The 27315-nt window shown below is 36.9% G+C and overlaps 1 protein-coding gene and 1 non-coding gene across 2 annotated transcripts in view; both read right to left on the bottom strand.

The window, feature by feature from the left end:
• The window catches only part of INPP4B (inositol polyphosphate-4-phosphatase type II B), a 753803-nt gene that overhangs the window by 439560 nt on the left and 286928 nt on the right, over positions 1-27315 (bottom strand). The window lies entirely within an intron of this gene.
• LOC122238210 lies at positions 5173-5280 on the bottom strand. Its single transcript, XR_006217171.1, has one exon. It is a non-coding gene; the product is annotated as a U6 spliceosomal RNA (small nuclear RNA).

Genomic DNA, 27315 nt, shown 5'->3' with positions numbered 1-27315 from the left:
TAAATGAAGAAAGGAATTTTCCAGCAATTAGTTCTGGCAATGTTTTGCCATCAATACACTCCATTTGTTTGAAAACTACTGTTACCATTGTGTTGATCTTTATGTTCTTGAGTTTTGCTTTTTATTTCCATATAAAATTGTGTGCAAGGATTACTTTCACTACTTCCTCCCTCCCAGAAACCTACACTGAGTGTAATGGTCTGCACCATAATTTCTCAGAAAAATCAAGTTATCAAAGTATTATATATATATGTCCATGACATGTTTAGCCAAAAGGAGTAAGACAGGTCTTAATATCAAGGAGATGGAGACTATAACCAGAGAAATCAAGTTAAATTACATGAAACAATTAGAGGAAGTTGAGTGCTATGATGTATAACAGCATTTCCCAAAAGATCTTTGAGGTGTTAAAAGATGTTTTATTAAAAAAAAAAAGGCTTCTACAGTCAAGTAAGTTTGGGAATTACTTTATAAGACATTACCCTCTTGGCAATTCACAATGTCCATTAGCATATTAATGACTGAAAAGTTTTGTAGCAAAGAAAATGGTTGTATTTTGACTAAGCTAGACTATTCAAAATTTCTTTCACTATGGAAGCCTTTGTTAAAATGCTCCCTTTTTGATCATGAAGATTTTATACGAAGAGAAAAAAATAACAACTATTTACCACATTAATTTAACAATTAATTTAACAAGTATTATTAGCATTTTGCCATATTTGGTTCAGATTTTTTTTAAATTTTTTTTAAGGTTTTCATTTATTTTTGAGACAGAGAGAGACAGAGCATGAGCAGGGGAGGGGCAGAGAGAGAGGGAGACAAGAATACGAAGCAGGCTCCAGGCTCTGAACTGTCAGCACAGAGCCTGATGTGGGGCTCGAACTCACAGACTGTGAGATCATGACCTGAGCTGAAGTCGGAGATTTAACCGACTGAGCCACCCAGGTGTCCCTGAAGAGAAAAAAATAACAACTATTTACCACATTAATTTAACAAGGATTAGCATTTTGCCATATTTGGTTCATATTTTTTAATCTAAATAATAAACAGAAGATCACTTATACAATTAAGGCCAACCCATATCCCTTTTTCCTCCTCCTTCCCCCAGGGGTTACTATCATCCTGAAACTGGTATATATTCTTCTTGTTCATATATTTACTTTAACTGATATGTTTGTATTCACAAACAATATGTAGGATTTCTGTGTGTTGTAGGTTTAAAAAAATAGAATTTTTGTATACATTGTGATTTACTAATTTTATTCAACATTATGTTTATGAGATGGATCCATTATAATGCATATAGGTTTAGTTTATCTGTTTTAACTGAGTAATTGTGTTCTTTGTATAAATAGACCACAAAAATTAATTATCCAATAACCTATTAAGAACATATGGTTTGCTCTCAGTGTTTTCCTATTCAAACAATGTTGTGGTAAACATCCTTGCACATACATCCTTGTGTGTCTGTTGAAGAGATATTTTAGAGTATATATATCTAGAGGTAGAATTAATAAGTTATAGGTACCTACATTATCAACTTTAGTAGATACCTCAAACTTCTCTCCAAAGTAATTAAACTCATTTACACATCAACTAGCATACTAAGGGATAGACTCAAATCTCTGCAAAGCCTCAGACACACTAATCTGATATGTTTGGAATTATATTGTGCTTATATACAACATTAGTTTCCCTTATTATTTTTGAATTCTGAACATATTTTCTTAAACATATTAGCCATCCTTTTTCCTCTTTTGTGAATCATGAAGATTTGACAGAGTTAATTATATATTTCCTTAACTAACATTTCATTGTTCAAATTCACTGCAAATAACCCCTGATTTATGGTTTAACTGTCATTTTTTAAATCTTTTTTTTTAATTTTCACAAGTGTTTATGTTTACCATTTGTGTGACATTTATACCACAGTGTTTCATGTTTTATTTAAAATTTTTCAGTTTTGTTTTTCACATTGAAGATTTTATTCCATCTGCTATTTATCTGTGTATTGTATCATACAAGCATTTGATTGTCCCAGTGACATTTCTTGATTAATCTATCCTCTCTGTACTGATTGCTAATACCACCACATCATATACTAAGTTGTAATACAGAGGAGATATTAATAGTGGAGAGAAGGGAGTGGGCTCACTATTGCACTGGCCTAATCATACATGAGGGACTACATGAAAGAGGTGGCCTTCAGGTAGGGTCTGAATAGTAGATGGACATAAAGACATGGGATTTAGTGTTATTTATATAATTTCGGTAACACTCACTGCAGGTGAATTAATCTTACTGCAAATGAATTTCTTTCCTTGTAGGTGGGGATAATACAGATCACCTAGTAGCATTATTTAATGATATAATATACGTTAAGGTGGTCACTGTATTGTCTTGCCTATAGTAGGTGTTCAAAGTAATTAGGAGTAGTGATTGTAGTTTCTGTTGTTGCCAGCAATAGTGCTAGGAATGGTCGTAGTATCTGATTAGATTGGTAGCTTTCAGTTAAAAAGCTAAAACAAAATCTAAATGCTCAATGTCACTCTTCATCAAGGAAATACAAATCAAAACCACACTGAGATACCACCTCACATGGGTCAGAGTGGCTAAATGAACAAATCAGGAGACTATAGATGCTGGAGAGGATGTGGAGAAACTGGAACCCTCTTGCACTGTTGGTGGGAATGCAAACTGGTGCAGCCACTCTGGAAAACAGTGTGGAGGTTCCTCAAAAAATTAAAAATAGATTTATCCTATGACCCAGCAATAGCACTGCTAAGAATTTACCCAAGGGATACAGGAGTGCTGATGAATTGGGGCACATGTACCCCAATGTGTATAGCAGCACTTTCAACAATAGCCAAATTACGGAAAGAGCTTAAATGTCCACTAACTGACAAACGGATAAAGATGTGGTTTATATACAATGGAATACTACTTGGCAATGAGAAAGAATGAAATATGGCCTTTTGTAGCAACGTGGATGGAACTAGAGGGTATTATGCTAAGTGAAATAAGTCAGGCAGAGAAAGAAAGATACCATATGTTTTCACTTCTATGTGGATCCTGAGAAACTTACCAGAAGACCATGGGGGAGGGGAAGGGGGAAAAAAAGTTACAGAGAGGGAAGGAGGCAAACCATAAAAGCCTCTTAAATACTTAGAACAAACTGAGGGTTGATGGGGGGTGGGGGAGAGGGGAAAGTGGGTGATGGGCATTGAGGAGGGCACCTGTTGGGATGAGCACTGGGTGTTGTATGGAAACCAATCTGACAATAAAATATATATAAAAAAATAAAGGGAATTCTTAGGAAAGCAAAGACAGAACTGGGGAATTGTCTGACTATAAGGTAAGAATTAGAGATGACTCCAAGCTGTGGTTTAGAAGACAAGATGTAGGAGGAATTGGAGATATTAATTTAGGACGGAGGTTCTCAAAGGGTGGCTCCAGCAGCAATTCCTGTGAACTTGTTAGAAATGCAAATTCAAGACCCCAGACTCACTGATTCAGATACTTGGACTGACATATGGTCTAGTAATCTCTGTTTTAACAACCCCTACCCACTTGCCCATCATTCTGATGATGTTCAAGTTTGAGACCCACTGGTTTGGAACACAATGAGTAAGAGGGGGTGCTGAGAAACCAGGTGAACATAGTGTATGAAGAAGTGTCAGAGCTGAAGATACAGAGTTCTCACTTAGAGGGCTAAGATTCTCCTTTTCCAATGCCTTTCCTTGCTTCTAGTTATTGGCTTTATTACACTGAATGGCTTCCCAATCTTAGAATCATTTCTCAGCATTCAGGTTCTCTCTGTCGTCCATCTACTGGGTAAAGCAATGCTAAGTTTACAACCCTTAATCACTCTCTGTCCTTCCCACGATTTCTCTCCTGCATCGTTCTCCTCCTGTTTTCAGCTTGGAGGCTCCTCACGGAGGGGAATTTGTCTGGCACAATTTCATCCAACATTAAATACCATGTACACTGACAGAGTTTTATAAATAATAAATGAGGGTAGTAATAGCCTAGATCCCAGCTTTTAATAGTAGGAATCCCTGGCCATTAAATATAAAACAGTTATCAATATATGTATATCTAGTGACCCTTCTCTGACCCGTGAAATATAGAAGTCTGCAAGGAACATTCTATAACATTTAAGAGCGCTTTTATTTTTCTAATTTCATCTTAAAATCAATAGGTATAAGTGTGAAGAAGAGATGAGCAGTAGCCAGCCACAGAAAACATATACCTATGTTCAGATTTTCCCATTGTATATTTAGCGAGTTTATTCGATTCTTCGGTAGAAATCAAGGTGGGGAAAGAATGAGAGATCTCACTATAACAGCCTATCAGAGATCTGGCTAGTGTATTACTTTTGGCCATAATGTGTCAATCAGCTGCAAAGGATTAGCTCAGCCACAGTGACAGGGATCAATTGTGTAGAGCTCTGAGATAAGTTAATCTACCGTGACATGCTCTAAAGTAGGATGCATAAGGGAATACCACCTGCATTTTAAACTAGTGCTGACTGCCTTGTAACATCTGGGGATCCATGTTTAATAAAACAAAATTGATCTTCAGGAACTTGAAACATATTACCCCTATTATTTAAAAACACAAGATAATTCTGGTGTGTTTCTTATTTCATTTTTATTTTGATTTATAATTTATATATATTTGCATATATAAATATATCCTATAAAACATATAGAATAGAATGTAAAAGGTAGACCAATAAAATGTATCTTTTATTATCAATATATATAACATGTTTAACAATATAAATAAAATTAACAGTGAAAAAACTTTTACTTTTTAAAAATACTTTGGATAATTGAATACTGCTGCCTTTGCAATGTGAAATCATGATTCTTCACAGTAAAATCAATGCACTTTGGAGTTTAATTTATCTACAAGCACAAGCAGAAGTTTGAAAGCAAGGTCTAGGGTTGAAATTGCCCATTAATATTGTTAAGGAAAATTTAAAATATACCCATATGAATTTAAATGCATGAAAAGAAAGAAAACACATAAAACAGGTAGCCATAGTTTTCTCTTAGTGGCAAGATAATGCATAATTTTTCATTCATACATATTTATTTTCTAAATTCCCTATCATAAGGAAGTATTATTATTATCCATTACAGTACCAGTGTGAGTAATAACACGATACAAAGGAAATATGTCCTTGGATTTCCATGTCATCTTTGCACAGGGGCCATGCCAATCTTCTCTGCATTGTTTCAATTTTCGTATATGTGCTGCCAAAGTGAGCATGAAATACGTACTTGGAAATAGTTGCAATATCCACCTTATTTAAGCTGTACCAGATTCCTACTTATAGAACTCATAACAAACACATACATACCCACATATACCCAAAAACATATTAACATTCCCTTTCTTAATGATTAATAGATAAGATGCCAATACCAGCAGCAGCAAGTAACACTGAGAATCAACACTGTTCTCTTGATATATATAATCCTGGATGGATAGTAAAAATGGGTGTGAAGTGATGTTTCAGCAGCCCTGAATTGATAAGCAGAGTCAAACATGTGCATGTCCTCCAAAGGCAGAATTTCAAAACCTTATAAAAACCACTTTTATTTTTTAAATGAAGAGTATTTTGCATTGCCTTTCCTTAGGCAGTTTTACTATGTTGTAACACATAGACAAAGGATGGAAAAGTAACAATTCATCTGACGTGATAATTGGGATAGTCTGTCTATATTAGCAGCTCTGAAGTATATTCCTCAGATCCCTTAGGGGAGCCCAGGAAAACTTTAAGGAGTCCTGTGAAATCAAAGCAATTAATATATTATTTTCTTTTACTATGTTGGCATTCGCACTGATGGTACAAATACGATGGTGGGTAACATTACTGGGTACTTAGAACAAATCGAGGGAGTAGAACTAAGCGGTACTAGCAGATTTTGTATATTTCATCACCAGGCACTAAAATTCCAGTTTTACCTAAGAACATCTTTGATGAATTGGTAAAAATTCATAATTTTATTAAATCTTGGAACTTAAGGACACACCTTAATATTCATTCTGTGTGACAAAAATTAAACATATATATAAAGTACTTCTATATAATGAAGTAGATAGCAATGTTAGTGATCTATTTCTATAATAAATTACCCTAAAACCTAGCAGCTTAAAACAACATACATTTATTATCTCAGTTTCTGTGGGTCAGAAATTCATGGACTGCTTAGCTGGATCCTCTGGCTGAAGTTTCTAACAAGGCTGCGATCAAGGTGACACCTGGGACCACATGAATGTGAGAAGAGCCAGAGAGAGAAATCCGGCAAAATGGAAATCAGAGTCTTTTATAATCCAATCACAGAAGTGACACCTCTTCACTTTTGCCATACTCTATTTGTTAGAAGCCAGTCACCAGCTCCAGCCCACATTCAAAGGGGGAGAATTATACAAAAGCATGATCTCTGAGAGGCTGGGATCATTAAGAGCCATGTCAGAAGCTGCTGTCCATAATGGTCATCTCTGGGAAATACTGTTTATGTTGCAAGTTGAACTACATGCTCTTTTCATTACATACCATTTTTATTCGAAAGAATAATTAACCTTGGGGCGCCTGGGTGGCTCAGTCGGTTGAGCGTCCGACTTTGGCTGAGGTCATGATCTCACTTTTCGTGAGTTTGAGCCCCACATCGAGCTCTATGCTGACAGCTCAGAGCCTGGAGTCTGCTTCAGATTGTGTGTCTCCCTCTCTCTGTCCTTCCCCCACTCACACTGTCTCTCTCTGTCTCTCAAAAAAATTAAAAATTAAAAAAAAGAAAAAAATAATTAACCTAAAAACTATAATAATTTGGGCTTGAATATTTTGCTGATATTCCCAGACTTGAGTATTTCTTGAAAATAGACAAAGTGAGTTTTGTCACTTCAAGGAAAACAATGTTGATGCTCAAAACACAATAGAATTTGAATATTCAAAAGAATGCTAGAATTTTGTAAAATTTGTATCTGGTAACAGTTCCTTAACAGTTTCTTGATATATAAAACCTTTTTAAAGATTTTGTTAGCGATACTAAAGAATGTTGGGTTTGGGGTAGGAAAAATAGGTAAAAACAGAGAGGGAGGCAAACTATAAGAGACTGTTAAATACAGAGAACAAACTGAGGTTTGATGGTGATAAAGAGGTAGGGGTGGGTGGGGAAAATGGGTGACGGGCATTAAGAAGGGCATTTGTTGGGATGAGCACTGGGTGTTGTATGCAAGTGATGAATCACTGGATCTACTCCTGAAGCCAAGACTACACTGTATATTAACCAACTTGAGAATAATAATAAAAACAAAGTTCGGTTTTGATATTGTGTAATGAAATGTGTTAACATTTAGGAGATCTGCAAAACCTAGTAAGTCAATGTTTTTCAAGTGACCAATAGATGCCTTTACAGAGTCATGCATGTGTCCATTTAAAATGCAAGATAGACCAATGGTTTTAGCCAATCTGACAGGGGTAAAGTGATATCTCATATGGTTTTGATTTGCATTTCTGTGATGATCTTCTTATGTGTTTGTTGGCCATTTGTACATTTTCTTTGAAAAACATGTCTGTTCAGGTCTTCTGTCGATTTTTAGTTAGATTATTGTTTATTTGTTTTTGTTTTTTTTTTTGGTGTTGCCTTGAATAAGTTCTTTATATATTTTGGATATTAATCCATTATCCAATATGTCATTTGTAAATATCTTTTCCCATTCATTAGGCTGCCTTTTTGTTTTGCTGATAGTTTCCTTCACTGTGCAGAAGATTTTTATTTTGATATAGTCCCCAAAGTTTAAATTTGCTTTTGTTTCCTTTGCCAAAGGAGGCATATCTAGAAAAATCATTCTATGGCTTCTGTCAAAGAAATTACTGCCTATGTTTTCTTTTAGGAATTTTATAGTTGAGCACTGAGAACTGTATAGCATTGCTCGATCGTTATACTGTACACCTGAAACTGATATAACACTGTATGGTAATTATACTTGAATAATAAAAAAAGACCAGTGGATCTCATGTAACAGTATGAGAAGTTCATTAATATGATTTCAGTTCCACATTGTAATTCACCTTTAAGAAAATACTATTTACAGAGTTCTAGTGTAATGCTAAAAAAGAATATCCACAATTATCTAAAAAGGGTATTAAAATACTTCTCCCATTACAACTACATAACTACATGAGGTTGAGTCTTTTCCATATACTTCAAACACAAGAATGACAACAGTCTGAATGCTCTTAGAGCAGATATGAGAATCCAGTTGACTCATATAAAGCCAAACATTAAAAATATATAAAAATATATAAATAAAAGAAATATTCTTTTCATAAAACTATTTTTTTCTTTGTCATTAAAATATTTTTATGTGGGCATAAAATGGGTTTATCTTTGTTATTTATTATTTTTAAGTGAATTATTTAAGAATGTCTATTTTAATTCCTAGCATGATAAATATTCATAGATAGTCCCACATAAACTAAAACTCTTTGGGATGTCAAGAAATTTTAAGAGTGTAATAATGATCCTAAGACCAAAACATTTAAGAACCACTGGACTATTTTGCTATTTTGACAAAATAACCCCCAAATCTCAGCAGCTTGCACAAAATGATCTCTCATTCACACCACAAGTCCATTAGCATTAGCTAAAGGAATGTGCTCATTGTTTCTCAGGAAAGCAGGCCCATGGAGAGTATATCTCATCAAGATTCTACACTCACAATAACAAGAAAAATGGCATTAGGACAAAATTTGCAAAAGCTTATAAACATTACCTAGAAGTTACATATGCTACTTCACTTAACTAGTCATCTTCCTGAGAAAGTCACATGGTCATACCTAACTTCAAGGGGACAGTAACACACAATTCTACCATATACCCAAAAGGAAATCCAGAAATATTTTGTGAACAATACTAATGACTACCACATATGCCAACTTCAATCCATACATACCTGAAGCACTGAAAAAAGGATTGTGAGGTTGCATCTTAGATAGCTCCAGAAGCTTGTTAGTTTTTTATTGTTGTTGAAACAAACTATCACAAATTTAGTGTCTTAAAACAACACAAATATATTTTCCTACAGTTGTGGAGGCCAGGCATCCTAAAATCAGAGTGTGGGCAGAGATGCATTCTATTTGGAATCTCTAGGGAACAATCAATTCTTTGTCCTTTTTCAGGTTCTAGAAAACATGAATTATAGCAAATTTTATGCCTTAAACCAAAAGCAATTGAACACGTGTTAGAGAGGAGGCACTATTCCAAATGCTGAGGACACTGAGCTGAGCAAAAGTCAAAGTCCCAACAATTATAGGGCTTACATTCTAGTAGAAAAAGAAATAAGCAAGTAAACAAACATACATATATATTAGGAGGTTGATAAGTACAACAAAGAAAATTAAGGCAGTAAAAGTAATTGAGAATGATGTGAAAGGTGCTATTTTAGATAAGGTGGTCAGAAAAGAACCTTTTAGTCAGAATGATTGCATAGATCCCTGAAGACAGTGACGAAACAAATCATGATACCTGGAGGAAGAACATTCAGGCACAGGCCTTAATGTGGGAGGATTCTTGGAATGTCTGAGAGACAGCAGGGAGACCTGGGTGTGACTAGAGAGGAGGAAAGAAGGAGAGGAGTTCAGAGAGTGAGCTCAAGTACAAATAATGCAGTATACTGAGGACAATGATAGTAACATAGTCATTACTCTGAGATGGGCAATCAAAGAACCATTTACTTATAGGAGTGTATGACACAGGTGACATTTTTCAGGGGTCACTGACTACTGTGAAGAGAATATAACCATGGGGCAAGGTTAAAAGCCAGAAGAGTAGTCAGACGGTCATTGAAATAACATAGGATGGAGATGACGTTGATTTAGATTAGAGCCAAAATGGTGGATGGAGGTGGTGAGAATTGTCTGGATTCTGGATATAGTTTGAAGAAAACAAGTCAGTAGATATACCGATGGAGAAAACGATGTGGGTATTAGGGTGTCGTTACCAAGAAAAGTGGTCACCTTTAAAACAGAAAAGAAAGGACAGAGAGATGGAGGAAGAAAAAAGGAAGGGAAGGGGAAGAGGCCTTCATCCAACTTCTCACTTGAAAGTTTTTGCCTGAGAATGAATAAGTGTTCCTAGAAATTTAAGTGTGTGACTTGGGGAAGTCCTTGGATATCAGTCAGAAGAATGATAAATCTTATATAACCAAAACATCTTTACTTAGCATCAAAAACTTGAAATAAAAAATAAAGACTTAAAATGGTGTTAGGCAAATCTGCCAAATGTAGCTGCTTGTGCACATTGTGTAGGCTATGAAAAGTAATTTCTCTTTTATGAGTCCAATGTGGTGATGTAGCTTTCAACATTATTACAAGATGATTTACTATTATCTAATCCACACCTGAGTAAAATGGCACTGTCCTTCTCTGAACAGAATACAATTTCTCTTGAGTAGATTTTTAACAAGGATGTATGAAGGTCACATTTACTGTCAATTCCACAGTCTCAGGCTAAGGGGAAAGGTCATACCAAATAAACCAAGACACTCACCAGGGGTGGACTGTTTCTCCACAAAGGAGATAGAATTTGCTAGTGCCATCTGCAAAGGCCAGTTCTCCACTTCTTTTCAAAATATTTATATTAACACATTGATTAAGCTGGATAGAACTAATTTGTGTGTGTGTGTGTGTGTGTGTGTGTATGCTATAAAATATATATTATATAATTCATTTCTTAATGCATGAGAACATTTTAAGTAAATGATGTTTTTTGTTGTAATTTACTTTTGTTTCAACAGCCAGACATTGAATCCTGAGTCAGGGTGCACTGAGAGCAGATCTCAGAAAATTGTGCTATAGATACCTCATTGCTATTTTCAATTTATCACCAAGTTCCTTTTATTTTCTGATTACTATTAGGAAATATCCACTTGTCCCTGTTGCCACCAACACCATCCTGGTCTAAGCTGTGGCCCAGGGGTAACAAGATCCTCGCATCTAATCTCTGCCTCAATCTTGTCCAACTCTAACCCTTCTTTGCAGAGCAGTTGGAATGATCCTCTTCAAAACTCAAATCACATATTTTCCTTTAGCTTAAAAACTTTCAAAGGCTTACTGGTGTGGTTCACAATGGTTCACAGGATAATGAAAAACCACTGAAGACCCTGCAATTGGCCTCTCCATCCTCGTCAGGAGGCTCCTGCTGTTGCCACTGCTCTTGCTCTGCCCGTTTCAGGACTAGCTCTGCTCCCAACCATTCCATCATCTTTGCACAGGATGTGCCCCCTGCCAGGACACTGGTTATGCCTACCTGCTCCTAGTTCATCTCTCTTTCAGGTCTCTAGCCATTCTGCTCTATTTTATCAGAGAACATTTCCCTGATCATCCCACTTTACCCCAAGTTCAGATCTCCCTGTTACATGCACTATTCATCCCATATTCCTCTAGCTCACAGCACTTTTGAAAGCAGCAACTTTAGACTGTGTAATTATTTGATTAATGTTGTATCCTTTACCAAACAGCAAGCTTCAAGAGGGAGGGACCCAAGTCAGGTAAGCTCAGCAGCCTGCCACTCAGGCAGTAAGATAGACACTCAGTAACTATTTGATGGAAAACAAATGCATATATAAATTATTCACAAAACAAAAGAGTCCTTTAATAAAAGTTACAAGAGTAAGAGTAAAAATGGAATATAGTAAAACCTTGGTTTATGAGCAGAATTCATTTTGGAAATAGGCTTGTAATCCAAAGCACTTGTGTATCAAAGTGAATTTCCAGAACCTTTGGCTCAATCGTGATCATGTGACATTCAGCATCACATACTACTCGTATTGCAAAACATCACTCATTCATCAAGTTAAAATTTATTAGAAATGTTTGCTTGTCTTGAGGAACACTTGCAGAACAAGTTACTCTCAATCCAAGGTTTTACTGTATATCAAAATACTTGAGGAAAAGTAAAACATGTTTAGAATATAGAAATTTAAATAATCAACTGTAATTATGAAATGGATAATTGGAGGAAAAGAGGCTCAGTAAATTCCGCCTTGGTAAAAATCGTTTGATTTTGTTCAAAGGCCATTCATCCGTTCACTTGTAGCTTCGTGGGCTTGTAGAAAACCTTACGATTTTTTTGCTGTATGTTAACAGCTATACCCCATAATGGTAGGCACTAGGATTTTTTTTACTAGTGCTAACAAAGAGATTCAGATGCCACTAATTAATGCACTGAGCAGGGAAATGAAAAACATGTCAGAAACAGAGCCTCAAGAAATAAGTGGATCAGAAAATCATTTCAGTGCATGGTGCCCAAAATTCTAGGCCTAAAAAGTGATTGTGCCATTCCCCCTTTATCTTTGGAGGGCAATGTTCAAAATGCATTGCAAATATATCATCAGTCTTACAATTTGAATGAGATCAATTTCAGTTGTATGAATACATACACAAGACAAATGTGCTCCCTGCTCTACAGTAATCACAAAGCTTTTCTTAAAAGGCAGTCTGCTTTCAAATCAGTGTAGGACAAATTCGTGAATCCTTCTAGGAAGACTGTACAGTGGCTCTTTGATCTTAATCTAGTTTAAAGATTCGAAACAATAAGCTCTCAAACATTTGTCTTGATTTTTTAACAAACAGAAACCAGTGTTTCCCTGGATTCTAAAATGTACAAAAATACTTCTAAAAAACATCAAATAATAAAAATAGTGGAGCTTTATAGTTCAAGTTGACCCAACATCTCCCTGTGAACATAGTAAGAACTGTTGTTGACATTTTTTTTAAAATTTTTTTTTAACATTTATTTATTTTTGAGACAGAGAGAGACAGAGCATGAATGGGGGCGGGTCAGAGAGAGGGAGACACAGAATCCGAAACAGGCTCCAGGCTCTGAGCTTTCAGCACAGAGCCTGACGCGGGGCTCGAACCCACGGACCGTGAGATCATGACCTGAGCCGAAGTCAGCTGCTTAACCGACTGAGCCACCCAGGCGCCCCTGTTGTTGACATTTTTAACAAGAAGTAAATCCATTTTTTAATGCTTATTTATTTATTTGGAGAGAGAGACAGCCCGTGCATGAGCAGGGGAGGGGCAGCGAGAAGGAGAGAGAATCCAAAGCAGGCTCCTCTCAGCCTAACAAGGAGCTCGATCCCACAAACTTTGAGGTCATGACCTGAGCAGAAATCAAATCAAACACTTAACACACTGAGTCACCCAGGCACCCTGGAGTTAAATTCATTCTTAATCACTTACCCCGATTCCCATATTATACTTTTTAAAAGACTAGACTTAGAAAAATAGTTTTATTTTAGGAACAAAGTGAGGTGAAGCGGAGCAAAATTGTTACAAAAATTTCATCTTGACCTCATTAGCAAAATGCTTAAACAAATGAAATAATGTGTTCATAAGAAGCTGCAAAAATATAACCTGCCTTTAAAAGTTGTGAACACCCAACTCCCACATTTGTTTCTAACTGTGAAAACACAGTTAGAACCAGGGTTAGTGTGGTACTCATCAGTGCCAGTCACCAAAGACACGAAAACCTTGGATTGCAAGTAGCTTGTTCTGAGAGTGTTCCTCAAGAGGAACAAACATTTCTAATAAATTTTCACTTAACAAACAAGTGATGCCTTGCAATAGGAGTAGTACACATGACACAGAAAGTCACATGATCACAACTGAGCCAATGGTTCTTCTCTCTCTCTCACTGTGGGATTTCGGGTGATTGTCTTCCAGGCTCAGATGCTTAGTCTCAGTCCATGGTGTTTGGCAGAAATCAGACTTTTCAGAACATTGGTAGGTGCCTACAACTGGCACGAGTGTATTTTTTGTCACTTCAAAGTACCTGTGGACAGTCCTTTGCTTTTCTATGTAAGAGTAAACTTAGAAATGCTTTCTTCATTCTAGGTCAGGCTGCCTGCTTCCTCTGCTGCCTTATTGCCAGTTACATTAAGTACAGTATATGACAAGAGTTTATTAATACTCTAGAGGACCCTAAATTCTGCTTAGAGAAAACTGTGGCTTGATTGCTTTCTTGGAAATGACTTAGAGGGGCTTGCTCATGAACAGGAGCCGCCAGTGGTCAATGAAATTGTGTCCTTGGGGAAGACCATGGGACTGGAGGTGATTGACATTCAAGAGCTGGTGGAGGACATGGCCAGGAGCTGACCACCAACGAACTGATGGATCTGCATCGTGAGCAGCAGCAAGAGGTTGTGGAGGAGACCTCGTCTGCAGAGGAGAAGGAGAAAAAGGTCGAGGGATCCCTCACTTCAAATGAGATCAGGGAGATGTATAAAATGTGGGAAACAGTGCAACATTTTTTAGAAAAGCACCACCTGAATGAGGCTATAGCAGTGTGAGCGATGAATCTGTTTAATGACAGCACAATGTCACATTTCCATGAAATCCTCAAAAGGAGGCAAAAGCAAGTGTCATTGGATAGGTTCCTTGTTAAAGTTGTTTTTGTGAAAACAAAAAGGTCCCACTGAGTCAATAGATAGCAGTGATTTCATTATTGATAGTGAAAGTCACCCTACACAATAACCCTCCTCTCTCGTCTCCCTCACACCAGCCATGAAGGTTTTCCAAGGTAAGTATAGGTTAATTTGTTTATTTTTCTTTATATTTTGTATTTTCTTTACTATTTTGTATTATATTACAGTATTATAATCCTTTTTACATGAATATTTTTGGGTTATGGAACGAATCATCTGAGTTTCCATTATTTCTTATGAGGAAATTCACTTTGATGTACAAGTGCTTCAGATTACAAGTATGTTTCTGGAACGAATTATGCTCACAAACCAAGGTTTTACTGTATTTCCTTTTTCTCCATTTCTGTGCACACAGGATTACATTTATTAGAATGACATAGACATGAACTTGCTCTGACCAACGAAAGGTTAGAAGTTATGGGTATCACCTTCGGGTAGATGCTTTGACGGCTAGTGAACAATTTTCAAGGTCCCTTTCCCACTGCCACTGATTGGCTTTGCTGCAGATGGTAGAAACTCTACCTTCACCCTGGTCTCCAATTGTAAAGATTTTCCTCAGCCCCAGCCAATCCACTGTGGACGTGTATCTTGAGTGAGAAACATGCTTTTGTTCTTTTAAGCCCTTAAAAGTTGACATTGTTTATTTCCCTAGCATAACCTAGCTCATCCTGAGTGATCCACATTTGCAAACTCAAGCCATCAAAAATAATTTCAAATTTTATATCATGATGCCATATAGTATATGATGTATATGCATATCCCCATGTATTTATATTTATATATGGGCATCATAGAATAAAAATGATCCAAATACGCAAAGATTATAGAATGTCATCAGATTTCAATTCATTAAAATTCCTTACTGTACATCTCTTTTAAATTTTCTTTTAAACTTTTTAACCTGGGAGAGGAAAACTGTTACGTATTTCTGTAATTATCTAAGAGTAAGTATAACACTTGTACTCTTTTTCAGAGGTACAGCACAATTTACTTGTTACTAGAAACATTTGCTCTTAAAATACATTGCCTGGGAAATAAGGGTTCATTCTCTAGTGTTTTCCAGGGTAATCCTCATATTAAAATATCTAAAACAACTTCGATTTTCATATATTACCAAAAGAAGCACATATCATCTTGAGGGACTGTACAAACTACACTTATGCACAATTTGTTTAGCATTAGAAATGTCATGAGTCAGTTGCTGATTCTACAAAAGTCCCCGAGCACCTAGAAACGCATCTTTTGTCTGCTCCTATTGTTTCTTGAGTTAAGTAACAACTCAGAGATAGAAGCTGAGGGAGAGTTCAGTTTACCCACCTACACAGAGCAAGGTAAATCCGTTTTTCTTGCTTCCAGATAAATGTCAACAATTTTCATGTCATTTAAACAAAAACAAATTTCCAAGCAGGCACTCCCTGCACTTCAGGCAATCTGCTACCTATTTCCGCACTCATGACAGATCTCTAGACTCTTCTTTGGAGGATCTACACATAAATGAGAGTAAACTATGTAGCAGGAGAGCAAAAGTGAGCAGTTTGCTTTGCCATCACTGCTATTCTTAATGTATTAATAAGAAATGCAAGGAAAGCAGTCGAACTATACAGCAGCCCTCTCATCCGTAATACAAGGCTAATCACATAACTTACTTTAAGGGATTGTGAGGATAAAATGAGCTAATCCATTCAGATCGACTGGTGCTTAGCGGCTCCATAAATTGCAATTGTTGTTATGGTAGTAGTAATAATAATAATAATAAATAATGATACTTTGCAAGAACATTATTGTTATTATCTAAATCAATAAATTATATGTGCATGGGCATTTCCTAAGTTCAATTCTCAATCATTCTCTTTTTTTCCACTCCATATTTTCCATGGAAATGTCATTCAGTCTCCAGGCTTCAATGATCAATTCTAACAAAAGATTCCTACATTTACATACTCCATCCTGATTTGCAGGCTGGTATTTCCAATTCCGTCTAGAATATTTTCAACTAGATGTCCCGTCATGTCTCTGAACTCCTTCTGTCTACATCATGTGTCATATCCCCAATCTAGTACTAGCCTTAGACTTGGGTGAGGATGACCCTTATCTTAGGGCCTGAGTTAGATGGGTCTGCTCTTACCCTTCTCTGACTGCTCCCCTCTGCACAGAGCAAGACATTATAGGGCCAAGAGGTCTCATCACTATACAGATCTTCCTCAACCTTCAATGGCATTGCATTCTGATAAACCCATCATAAATTGAAAATACCATAAGTCAAAAATGCATTTGGTACACTCAACCTAATGAACCTCATAGCTTAGCCTAGCCTACCCTAAATGTGCTCAGAACACTCATATTAGCTTACAGATGGGCACAATAATCTATTATAAAGCCTATTTAATAATATGGCATTATTTCATGTAATTTATTGAACACTGTACTGAAACTGAAAAACAATGACTATATGGGTAAAGAATGGTTGTTAAGTGTATCAGTTTACACTTGTGAGTGTGTGGCCGAGTGGGAGCCAGGGTTCACTGCTGCTGCCCAGTATCATGAGAAAGTATCATTCTGTATATCACTAGCTCAGGAAAAAAATCAAAATTCAAATTACAATGTTTACTGAATCTGAAGCACTTTTGCACTATCATAAAGTTGAAAGTTGGACCATTGTAAGCTGGGGACTGTCTGTGTAGTTATATCATAATTGTCCTATTTTTTTCAAAAACAAATAAAACTATTAACAGATTAATAGTTTAAAATAAGTTTCCCAATTATCTGTATAAAAATTAAACATCCAATACTTTGTTCATGAAAGCTAACAAAGTCTTATATTTAATATTTCTGTAAACAATGCTAGGGGATATGCTAAATCCCCTTTCTGTATATGCTTTGATAATTAACTGTCCTCCTCCTCTCCATTTTCCACTTCAGAAAACATTTCTGATTTTAACTTCTCAAAATTGGAATGGAACGATTTCTAAGCAGGGAAAAGATAAATGACCATTAATTCAACTGATAATTAACCACCTGAAAATCAACAAAAGACAGTGTCATCATCATTTCCTATCTTTCTACAATTTCAGATTTTATTTTCCTCTTAGTAGAAATTGTTATCTTCTGAAATCAAAAGAAGTGGCAGCTGCACATAGAGTAGTGTGCCCTGGCATTTCCAGAACTGAAGTTGCCTCTTCCTCCCCTACACTGAACAGCTCCTATCGGAACTCAACAAATAGAGGCAAAACTATGTGTGATGAGAAGGGCCTGTCCCAACATCTGGAAAATTGGGAACTTCCCTGCCATTATCAATGAACTTGACTCTAAGCAGGCAAAATAACCTAGGCCGAGGGAGTTGCTGTGGCTTTTCTTTTCTGCTTCTGGAAAAGGATCTGCCTGGTCTATTGGACAGGTCACTTAAACTTTTCTAGACTTCATTTTCCTTGTCTCTCAAATGCATAGCCCTCTCACTTCTATAACTCTGCTCCTATATATGTGACCTATCACTTTGTGGGAACTTTAAACATGCTACAAATGACATTTTTAGGAGAAAATGTTCAGTACACTTTTCCTCATTTGCATGTGTGTTATGATTGATTAGACCACCTGATTTAGGGAAACATGATAAATAACAACAACAAAAAACCCCAGCAGCTTATCAGGTAACTCATTTAAATAATGAAATGAAACCTTTGGTACCATTGATCCATTCTTATAGGATAAGTTGTAATCATGGAATCAGATACAGGTGGCAACCAGGTCTCTGTAATTTCTAATTACCTTCTATAAAAGTTTTCATTTCAGCTGATAAGTGTGCAGTTTCCAGAATACCTCATGTTCTTCCTTACCTACAATTTTCCAAATATTCTCTTTTACTTCAGAGTTGCTGCATTTGTCTAGAAAACCCCTATACTAGGGTGCTAGGTGGCTCAGTCGGTTAAGCATGGACTTCAGCTCAGGTCATGATCTCACGGTTCCTGAGTTCAAGCCTCGCATTGGGCTGTCGGCTGTCAGTGCGGAGCCTGCTTGAAATCCTCTGTGCCCCTCTCTCTTTCTGCCCTCCCCAGTGATCTCTCAAAAACAAATAAACATTTAAAAAAACCTTAAAAAAAGAGAAATAAAATCCCTAAACCTACTAGAAGATGCAATCCCATTCTAAGAGCCTACCTTGATCACCTTGATCACTCCCAGAGAGGATTAATTGTTCATATGTTTGTCTATCCTGCTAGACTGTAAGAATCTCTGTATTTTCAAACTTACAGCATTGGGCATACAGATGGAACTTAGTGCAATTTAGTAATACATAATTATTCTTAGTGAAAATATTTTTTAAAACCTCTGTTATTGCTCTTTATTGTAGTTTGACATTTCAGTGCTATTCCACAGAATTTCTAAAGGTTAACTTTTTATCTCCCCTGTGGTTATGTCTGTTATTATGATCTTAAAACTGTGTTGTGCCACGAAAAGTAGACGGCCAAGCATTAGTTCTATCTTATGTATTTGGATTGAGCTGTTGTCTTACCTAATGTGTTTTCTGTGTTGGCCCAAGTATCCAGCACGATGTTTAGCCATACCTGATGTCTTCCTAAAACTTGTATTTTCCCTTGAATCCTCTGTTGATGTTAAAAAATCAAATTGTGATACCCAAAGGTAATCCTTAAAAGAAGGGAAACTGATGTTTATAATGTGTATTCTTATGGATCACAGTAGTCGATAATTAACATCTATAAGATATATTTTACAGAAGTTGGATGCATGTGAAAAAAAATTAGTCTAGAGAATATATTGTGTTTTTCTTAAGTGATTAATTTTGAAAGTATTATTTTAGCTTGATAAATACTACCATGTTGTAAATGCCAACAACCTTCATCATTTACCTAAAGATAGATTTTTGTTGAGACCAAATATACTGTTCCAATGTAAAATTTAAGATAAAAGTCATGAGCCATTTCCTCAATGCTGAAATGAATCTTTAAAAATACCCGATTCAAAAATGGGCAGAGGACCTGAATAGACATTTTTTTTTTAAAAAGACATATAGATGGCCAAACAGACACATGAAAAGATGCTCAACATCACTAGCCATCAGGAACATGTAAATCAAAAGCACAATGAGATATTACCTTATACCTGTCAGAATGGCTAAAATCAAAAAGACAAGAAATAAATATTGGCAAGGATGCGGAGAAAAAGGAACCCTTATGAACTATTGATGGGAATATAAATTGCACAGCCACTTTGGAAAACAGTATAGAGGTTCCTCAAAAAATTAAACACTGAAATGCCAAATAATTCAATAATTCTATTATGGGGTATTTACCCATGGAACATGAAAACACTAGTTTAAAAAGATATATGCACCTCAGTGTTTATTGTAGCATTATTTACAGTAGCCAAGATATGGAAGCAGTTAAGTATTCACCCATAGACAAATGGATAAGAAAAATGTGACATACAGATAGAGATATAGAGATATAAAGATAAAGACATACAGACATAGATAATAGAATATTACACAGCCATAAGAAATTATAGGATCTTGCCACTTACAACATGGATGGACCTGGACTGTATTAGGCTAAGTGAAATGAATCAGACTGAAAAAGACTAATACCACAGGATTTCACTTCTATGTAGAATCTAGCAAAACAAAACAAAACAAAACAAATGGGTAAATAAAAACAAGCAGAATCAGACCTACAAACAGAAAACAAACTGATGATGGTTGTCAGAGGGAAGAAGAGTGGTGGGATGGGCAAAATGGGTAAAGGGGAGTGCGAGATACAGGCTTCCAGTTATGGAATCAATAAGTCATGGGAATAAAAGGCACACATAGGGAATATATTCAATGATATTGTAAGTGTTGTGTGATGACAGAAGGTAGCCACCCTGTGGTGAGCATAGCATAATGTATAGAGAAGTTGAGTCACTATGTCGTAAACCTGAAATTAATGTAACACTGTGTGTCAACTATACGCAAATTAAAAAATATAAAAAGAAAATACTCCATTGGAATTCTGCTATTACTCCATGAATTTGGTTATGCTAACTCTGGAGAGAGGAGAGAGAAGAAATGAAATAGTACATGTTTCCCACACATGCTGCAGTCATCTTGGACTTAAGTGTAGGTAGTCAGCTCCCAGAACACCTCCATGTGAGGTTTGAATGGGACAGATCTGGGAGGAGTGCTCTAGAAATTTGGCCCTCTTTTAATGTAACTTTCTACTGCTGCTTCCCACTTTCCATCTGAAACTACTCTAGTCAATCTCTAATAATTTTCAAGGGGTTTAGTAGACATAAGTTCCAGGAAATAGGGGATGACTATGGTAATTTTGCTTAATATTTTTTAATTTTTTTTGATTTTTTTAATTTATTTTTGAGACAGAGAGAGACAGAGCATGAGCAAAGGAGGGGCAGAGAGAGAGGGAGACACAGAATCTGAAGCAGGCTCCAGGCTCTGAGTTGTTGGCACAGAGCCTGACGCGGGGCTCGAACTCACGAGCTGTGAGATCATGACCTGAGCTGAAGTCGGACGCCCAACTGACTGAGCCACCCAGGTGCCCCGGTAATTTTGCTTAATTAATGGGACGATAGACATGATTTGTAAATAGCAAGAGATCATTTTCAAACTAAGCAACATGTATATATTCAAACTGAAAGCTACTGAGTCCTGGATGATCAGTAGATACAGATTTCCAGAGATGGGAATGGGGAGTGGGAGAAATAGGGCCTAGGTAGGGCGTGAGAGTGGGCAGACAAGTTTCTTAAAGAGAATTCGAGATTATATACCTTTGATGGAGGTTGAGTACATATGTCTAAGATGCTGCCTAAATGCACAACACAGAAGAAAAGCCAGTTCTCAGACAGCAGAGGTTATACATACACACATACACACATATCTACATATGTATATAGAAATAGAGACAGAGAGAGAGTGAGAGAGAAGAAGGATGAAAAATAACTTACCACATGAACTCCAGAAATACTTAATTTTTTTTTAATATTTATTTATTCTTGAGAGAGAGAGAGACAAAGTGTGAGTAGTGGACAGGCAGAGAGAGAGGGAGATACAGAATCTGAAGCAGGGTCCAGACTCTGAGCTGTCAGCACAGAGCCTGACACGGGGCTCAAACTGACAAGCTGTGAGATAATGACCTGAGCCGAAGTCAAACACTTAACTGACTGAGCCATCCAGGCGTCCCTAGAAATATCTAATAATAACTCCAAAATTTACATAGAATTTTTCAAATCTTGTTTTCAAAAGGTATGCAATAAAAAACTGAAGGAAGCTAGAGTGCAGGATGCATACACTCTTATTTCAAGAAAATTAGCATTCCCAATCTTTTTGAAAACTTCCTGTACCTTAAACAACAACAAAACCCTCACCTAAGCTTTGAGGATTCTGGGAAATGATCATCATGAATGACCTTTACAGGACAGGCACTAAAAAGCACAGCTTCTTTTTGATTGCTAATCACCCACCTAAATCCTTATGTAAGTGGCTTCCCTTACTCCTTCTTTGTAAGCATTATTTTTTTAAATATGGAACACATTCAACACCGACTGCTAAATTGGTTAAATCCACGTGGCAAGAAGGGCAGCCAACAATCTGGAGTGTGTTAAAAATGGTAATACATTAAAAATAATTTCTTGCAAACTCAGTGACAGGGCAGAGATTTATAAAAATAATGTTGACATTCTAACTATACTTTAGTAAATTCATTGGGATTATCTGTATGTGAGTGTACATACATATTTAAAAACAGATATAATAGGAACTTACATAACCATGAAGCTACATACTTGAGCTATAATCTTTCAAGCAAACTCACATTTATTTTGCCTAAATATTTGTACACTGGGTATCATAATTTTTTACTATTATACAAAGATGCCTTGAATGAATATGCCAATTGCAGAAAATGTGACTTGTGCCAAGTATTACTTTAAAGAATTTGAAGGGTTCACTTATGGTAAACACCAGAAGTATATAAATCGCACCCTGGTGAAAAAGCTACTTTGAAATTCTAACTCATGTTGAGATGAGTAGTATCTTCACATGTCCATGTTGCAGGGATGGGCATGAAAGTTAAAGAAGGTAAAATACTTTCCCTAGAACTGTTTTAATAAAATAATGTCTCTGTTGAAATAAGACTTCCTTCAACTTAGATACTGTAAGAAGACCTTTATAGCTATGAACCACACATTGTTTACCAATGGACACAAAAAAAAGAGATTCATTAAAAAAAGAAGAAGAAGCCACAGACAACATTGAAGTATGAAATTCTATGAGCTTGATCCTGGCTCTGTTTAGGCCTCTTTTTCTATACAGGCATTCTTCATTTTATTGTGTTTCACACTTACTGTGTTTTTTACAAATTGTGACAGCCCTGCCTCAAGCAAGTCTATTGGTCCCTTGCGTCCAACAGCATTTGCTCACTTTGTGTCCCTATGTCACATTCTGGTAATTAACCTGATATTTCAATTTTTTTCATTATTATTATATTTGTCATGGTGATCTTTAATCCGTGGTCTTTGATGTTAATACTCTAATTGTTTTAAGGCTCTGCAAACCCCATTCATATAAGACCACAAAAAACTGGGAAGTGTTGTGTGTGTTCTGACTAGTCTACTGACTAGCGATTTTGTATCATTCTCTCTTTCTTGAGGCCTCCCTGTTCCCTAAGACACAAGGGTATTAAAACTAGGCCAATTAATAACCCTGCAATGGCCTCTAAGTGTTCAAGTGACAAGAAAAGTCACCCGTCTCTCACTTTATTTTTTTTTAATTTTTTTTTCTAAATTTTTTTTTCAACGTTTTTTATTTATTTTTGGGACAGAGAGACACAGAGCATGAACGGGGGAGGGGCAGAGAGCGAGGGAGACACAGAATCGGAAACAGGCTCCAGGCTCTGAGCCATCAGCCCAGAGCCTGACGCGGGGCTCGAACTCACGGACCGCGAGATCGTGACCTGGCTGAAGTCAGACGCTTAACCAACTGCGCCACCCAGGAGCCCCACCCGTCTCTCACTTTAAATGAAAAGCTAGCAATGATTATGTTTAGTGAGGAAGGTATGCCCAAAAGCCAAGACAGGCTGAAAGCTTGGGCTCTTGAACCAGTTAGCCAAGTTGTGAGTACAAAGGAAAAGTTCTTGAAGGAAATTAAAAGTGCTACTCTAGTGACCACACGATTGACAAGAAAGTGAAACGGACTAATTGCTGACATGGAAAAAGCCTGAATGGTCTGGACAGTAGATCATACTAGCCATAACATTCTCTTAAGCCAAAGCTTAATCCAGAGCAAGTCTCTCCGCCTCTTTAGTTCTATTAAGGCCAAGAGAGGTGAGAAAGTGGCAGAAAAAAAAGTCAGAAGCTAGTAGACGTTGGTTCATGAGGTTTCAGAAAAGACGCCATCTCCATAACATCAAAGTGCAAGATGAAGGAAGCAGTAAGTGCTGATGTAGAAGCTGCAGCAAGTTCTCCAGAAGATTCAACTAAGATAATTCATGAAAGTGACTACATTAAAACAAGTGATTTTCAATATAGATGAAACAGCCTTATACTAGAAGAAGATGCCATTGAAGACCTTCACAGCTAGAGAGAAGTCAACCCCTAGCCTCAAAGCTTCAAAGGACTGGCTGACTCTCTTGTTAGGAGCTAATGCAGCTGATCACTTTTAGTTAAAGCCAATGCTTATCCACCATTCCAAAAATCCTAGGGCCCTTCTGAATTTTGCTAAATCTACTCTGTCTGTGCTCTATAAATGGAATAACAAAGCCTGGATGACAGCACATCTGTTTACTGAATACCTTAAGCCCACTATTGAAACCAACTGGTCAGAGAAAAAGATTACCTTCAAAATATCACTGCTTGTTGACAATATACCCGGCCACCCCAAGCTCTGATGGAGGTGTACAATGAGATAAATGTTGTCTTCATGGCTGCTAACACATCTATTCTGCATCCATGGATCAGGGGGTCATTTCAACTGTCAAGTCTTACTATTTAATAAAATACATTTCATGAGGCTAAGCTGCCATAAATAGTGATTCCTGTGATCTGGGAAAAGCCAATTAAAAACTTTCTAGAAAGGATTCATCATTTCAGATTCCATTAAGAACACTCATGATTCATGGGAAGAGGTTAAAATATCAACATAACAGAATTTTGGAAGAAGTTAATTCCAACCCTCATGGATTACTTTGAGGGATTCAGGACTCCAGAAGTAACTCAGATGTGTGGAAACAGCAAGGGAACTAGAGTTAGAAGTAGAGCCTGAAGATGTGACTGAATTGCTGCAATCTTAGGATAAAATGTTAACAGATGAGGAGTTGCTTCTTACAGATGAGCAAAGAAAGTAGTTTCTTGAGATAGAATCTACATCTGGTGAAGATGCTGTGAAGAATGTTGAAATGACAACAAATGATTGAGAATATTGTACAAACGTAGTCGATAAAGCAGTGACAGGGTTTGAGAAAATGGATTCCAATTTTGAAAGAAATTCTATTGTGGGTAAGTGTTATCAAACAGCATCATATACTACAGAAGAATCTACCATGAAAGGAAGAGTCAATTCAGGTGCAAACTTCATTGCTGTCTTATTTTAAGAAATTACCACAGTTATCCAGACCTTCAGCAACCACCACCCTGAGCAGTCAGCAGCCATCAGCATCAAAGCAAGACCCTCCACCAGCAAAAAGATTACAACTCGCTGAAAGCTCAGATAATGGTTAGAATTTTTTATAAAAAGTATTTTTAATCAAAGTATGTACATTTTTTAGACATAGTGCTATTGTACATTTAATAGACTGCACTGTAGTGTATATGTAACTTTTATATGCACTAGGAAACAAAGACAAATCATTTGACTCGGTTTATTACAGTATTTGCTTTATTGCAGTGGTGTGGAACAGAACCTGCATTATCTCCAAGATCTGCCTATATGTGGGGAAAAAAAAGAAGTTCAAGTCTCCTTCCCCTGCCAACTCGCTCTTTCTCACTCTTTCCCTCTCTCTCACGTACATGCGCACACACACACACACACACACACACACACAGACACACACACACACATATCACCCTGAGGAGACATTCATTTGTTAATCATAGCTCTAAGTTGTAGACCAGAGTTCTTCTTTCTTTCACAAACAAGAAAGTATGGATTATCTCCAGGTTGAGAATACAAGACCTGCTTTGGGCCACTCACACCACCTGCTAGATGTTTGCTATACTTGTCACCCAGGTACCTGAGTGTCTGGGGAAGTCATAAAACAGCTGGATGACATTTATTTTGCATATCTACATGACAATTTAACAACAAAAAAAAACCTTTCCTGACTGAAGCAGAACATGCTTCAAAGTGTATTTGAATGAGGAATGTTCCCAGACAGAAAAATACTGCCTTTAAAGATTTGTCTGTATTAAATCAACAAATCTGTCAATGAGGTCAATTATAACAGCTGATCAACTCAATAGAAGTCACAGTAGTTAAGCTCAAGCTGAGCTTGACCAACCAGTTCAATCAAAATATTTGATCAATAGTCTGGTAAAGAACACAATTTAAATTACTGCTGCCTCCTTCCCCTTGCCTTAATTTATTCCTTCTCTCACTGTGTCTTGCTGAAGTGAGAATAAAATCTTCATTACTTACTATGTACCCATGAGTCTCAAAGCTTCTTCCATGTTTCTCCCCCTAAGGTTACCTGGGAGGGCCTGGTAAGCAGGATACTGGCCAAAATGAATAAATTCCCACACCATTCCCCAGTTCCAACACTCATTTTTCCTTTTGAATCTGTTCTATATTTTGTGCTTCTGTGTAAGGTATTTGGTTAAAGAGGCCTTTGGGGGTAAGGGGGACTCTGACCAGGAGAGGAGAGCTATGCATTTGTGATAAAATGAATTAGTATGTTTTAGATAACTTATAAATACTAATATAATACATAAAAGGAAAAAAAAATTACTAATCTTTTAATGAAATGATTGATTCCAGAAAGGAAGTATTGACTATGAAAGTAAAATGTCTGTTTTGGATCCTGGATCCACTTTCATCCCCTTCCTATGTTCTGCACCTCACAGAATCATTGAGCATAATAGCAAACATCTAAACTTCTCAACCCCCTTGTTCTGATCCTCTGGATGCAGTTTAGTTCCCACTAAGGAGATGTCTCATCCTGAGACTTAGAGAATACAAGGAAGACAGTAACACTGAGGAGGTGGATGAGCTCCAGCAAATGCGGGTGGCTGTGGCAGTTGGACCCCATGTTTTCACTTGCTTGGTGTACGTGGGGACAATGTGACTTTGGCAGCGGTGTGGCTGTGGTAGCAGCAGTTCCTGACCACTGGAGTCTGGAGTGGTGTAAAAACTTTGATACCAAAAGTCATGTGGTGGCCTCCTGACTTCTAGTCCTCCAATTTGTTAAAGTTTTCATAAACAGTTAATCTTTATACTAAACCCATTTTTGCCTCAAGTACCTAGTGTTGTTTCTGTCTCCTGCACTGAACCCTAACTGATAAAATGCCACTATCTAGGAAAAATAATGTGTACTATGTAAGCATTTTTGATGATATTGAAATTGTGTTTACAGAGAGTAAATGCTGATGTTGATATCTCTATTCTCTTGCTTCTCTCCTGTATCATCTCTATTTTCATCTTGTGCCAAACACAGATCTAAGCATCGCTTTAAATTCTCTAAATGAACAATCTTTTTCTCCCCACCTTTCCTTACTTTCCACCGCGTTCCCCCCCCACCCCACCCCACTCAGGCACTCCATAAGCCACTCTTTGGGCATTCTTCTTAGACTTTTCTAACTTTCAAAGACTTCCTGCAG

The sequence above is a fragment of the Panthera tigris genome, chromosome B1, assembly GCF_018350195.1.
Source record: "Panthera tigris isolate Pti1 chromosome B1, P.tigris_Pti1_mat1.1, whole genome shotgun sequence".
NCBI lineage: Eukaryota > Metazoa > Chordata > Mammalia > Carnivora > Felidae > Panthera > Panthera tigris.
Note: the sequence above shows the minus strand (reverse complement) of the source record. Positions and strands in the feature narration are given on the sequence as shown.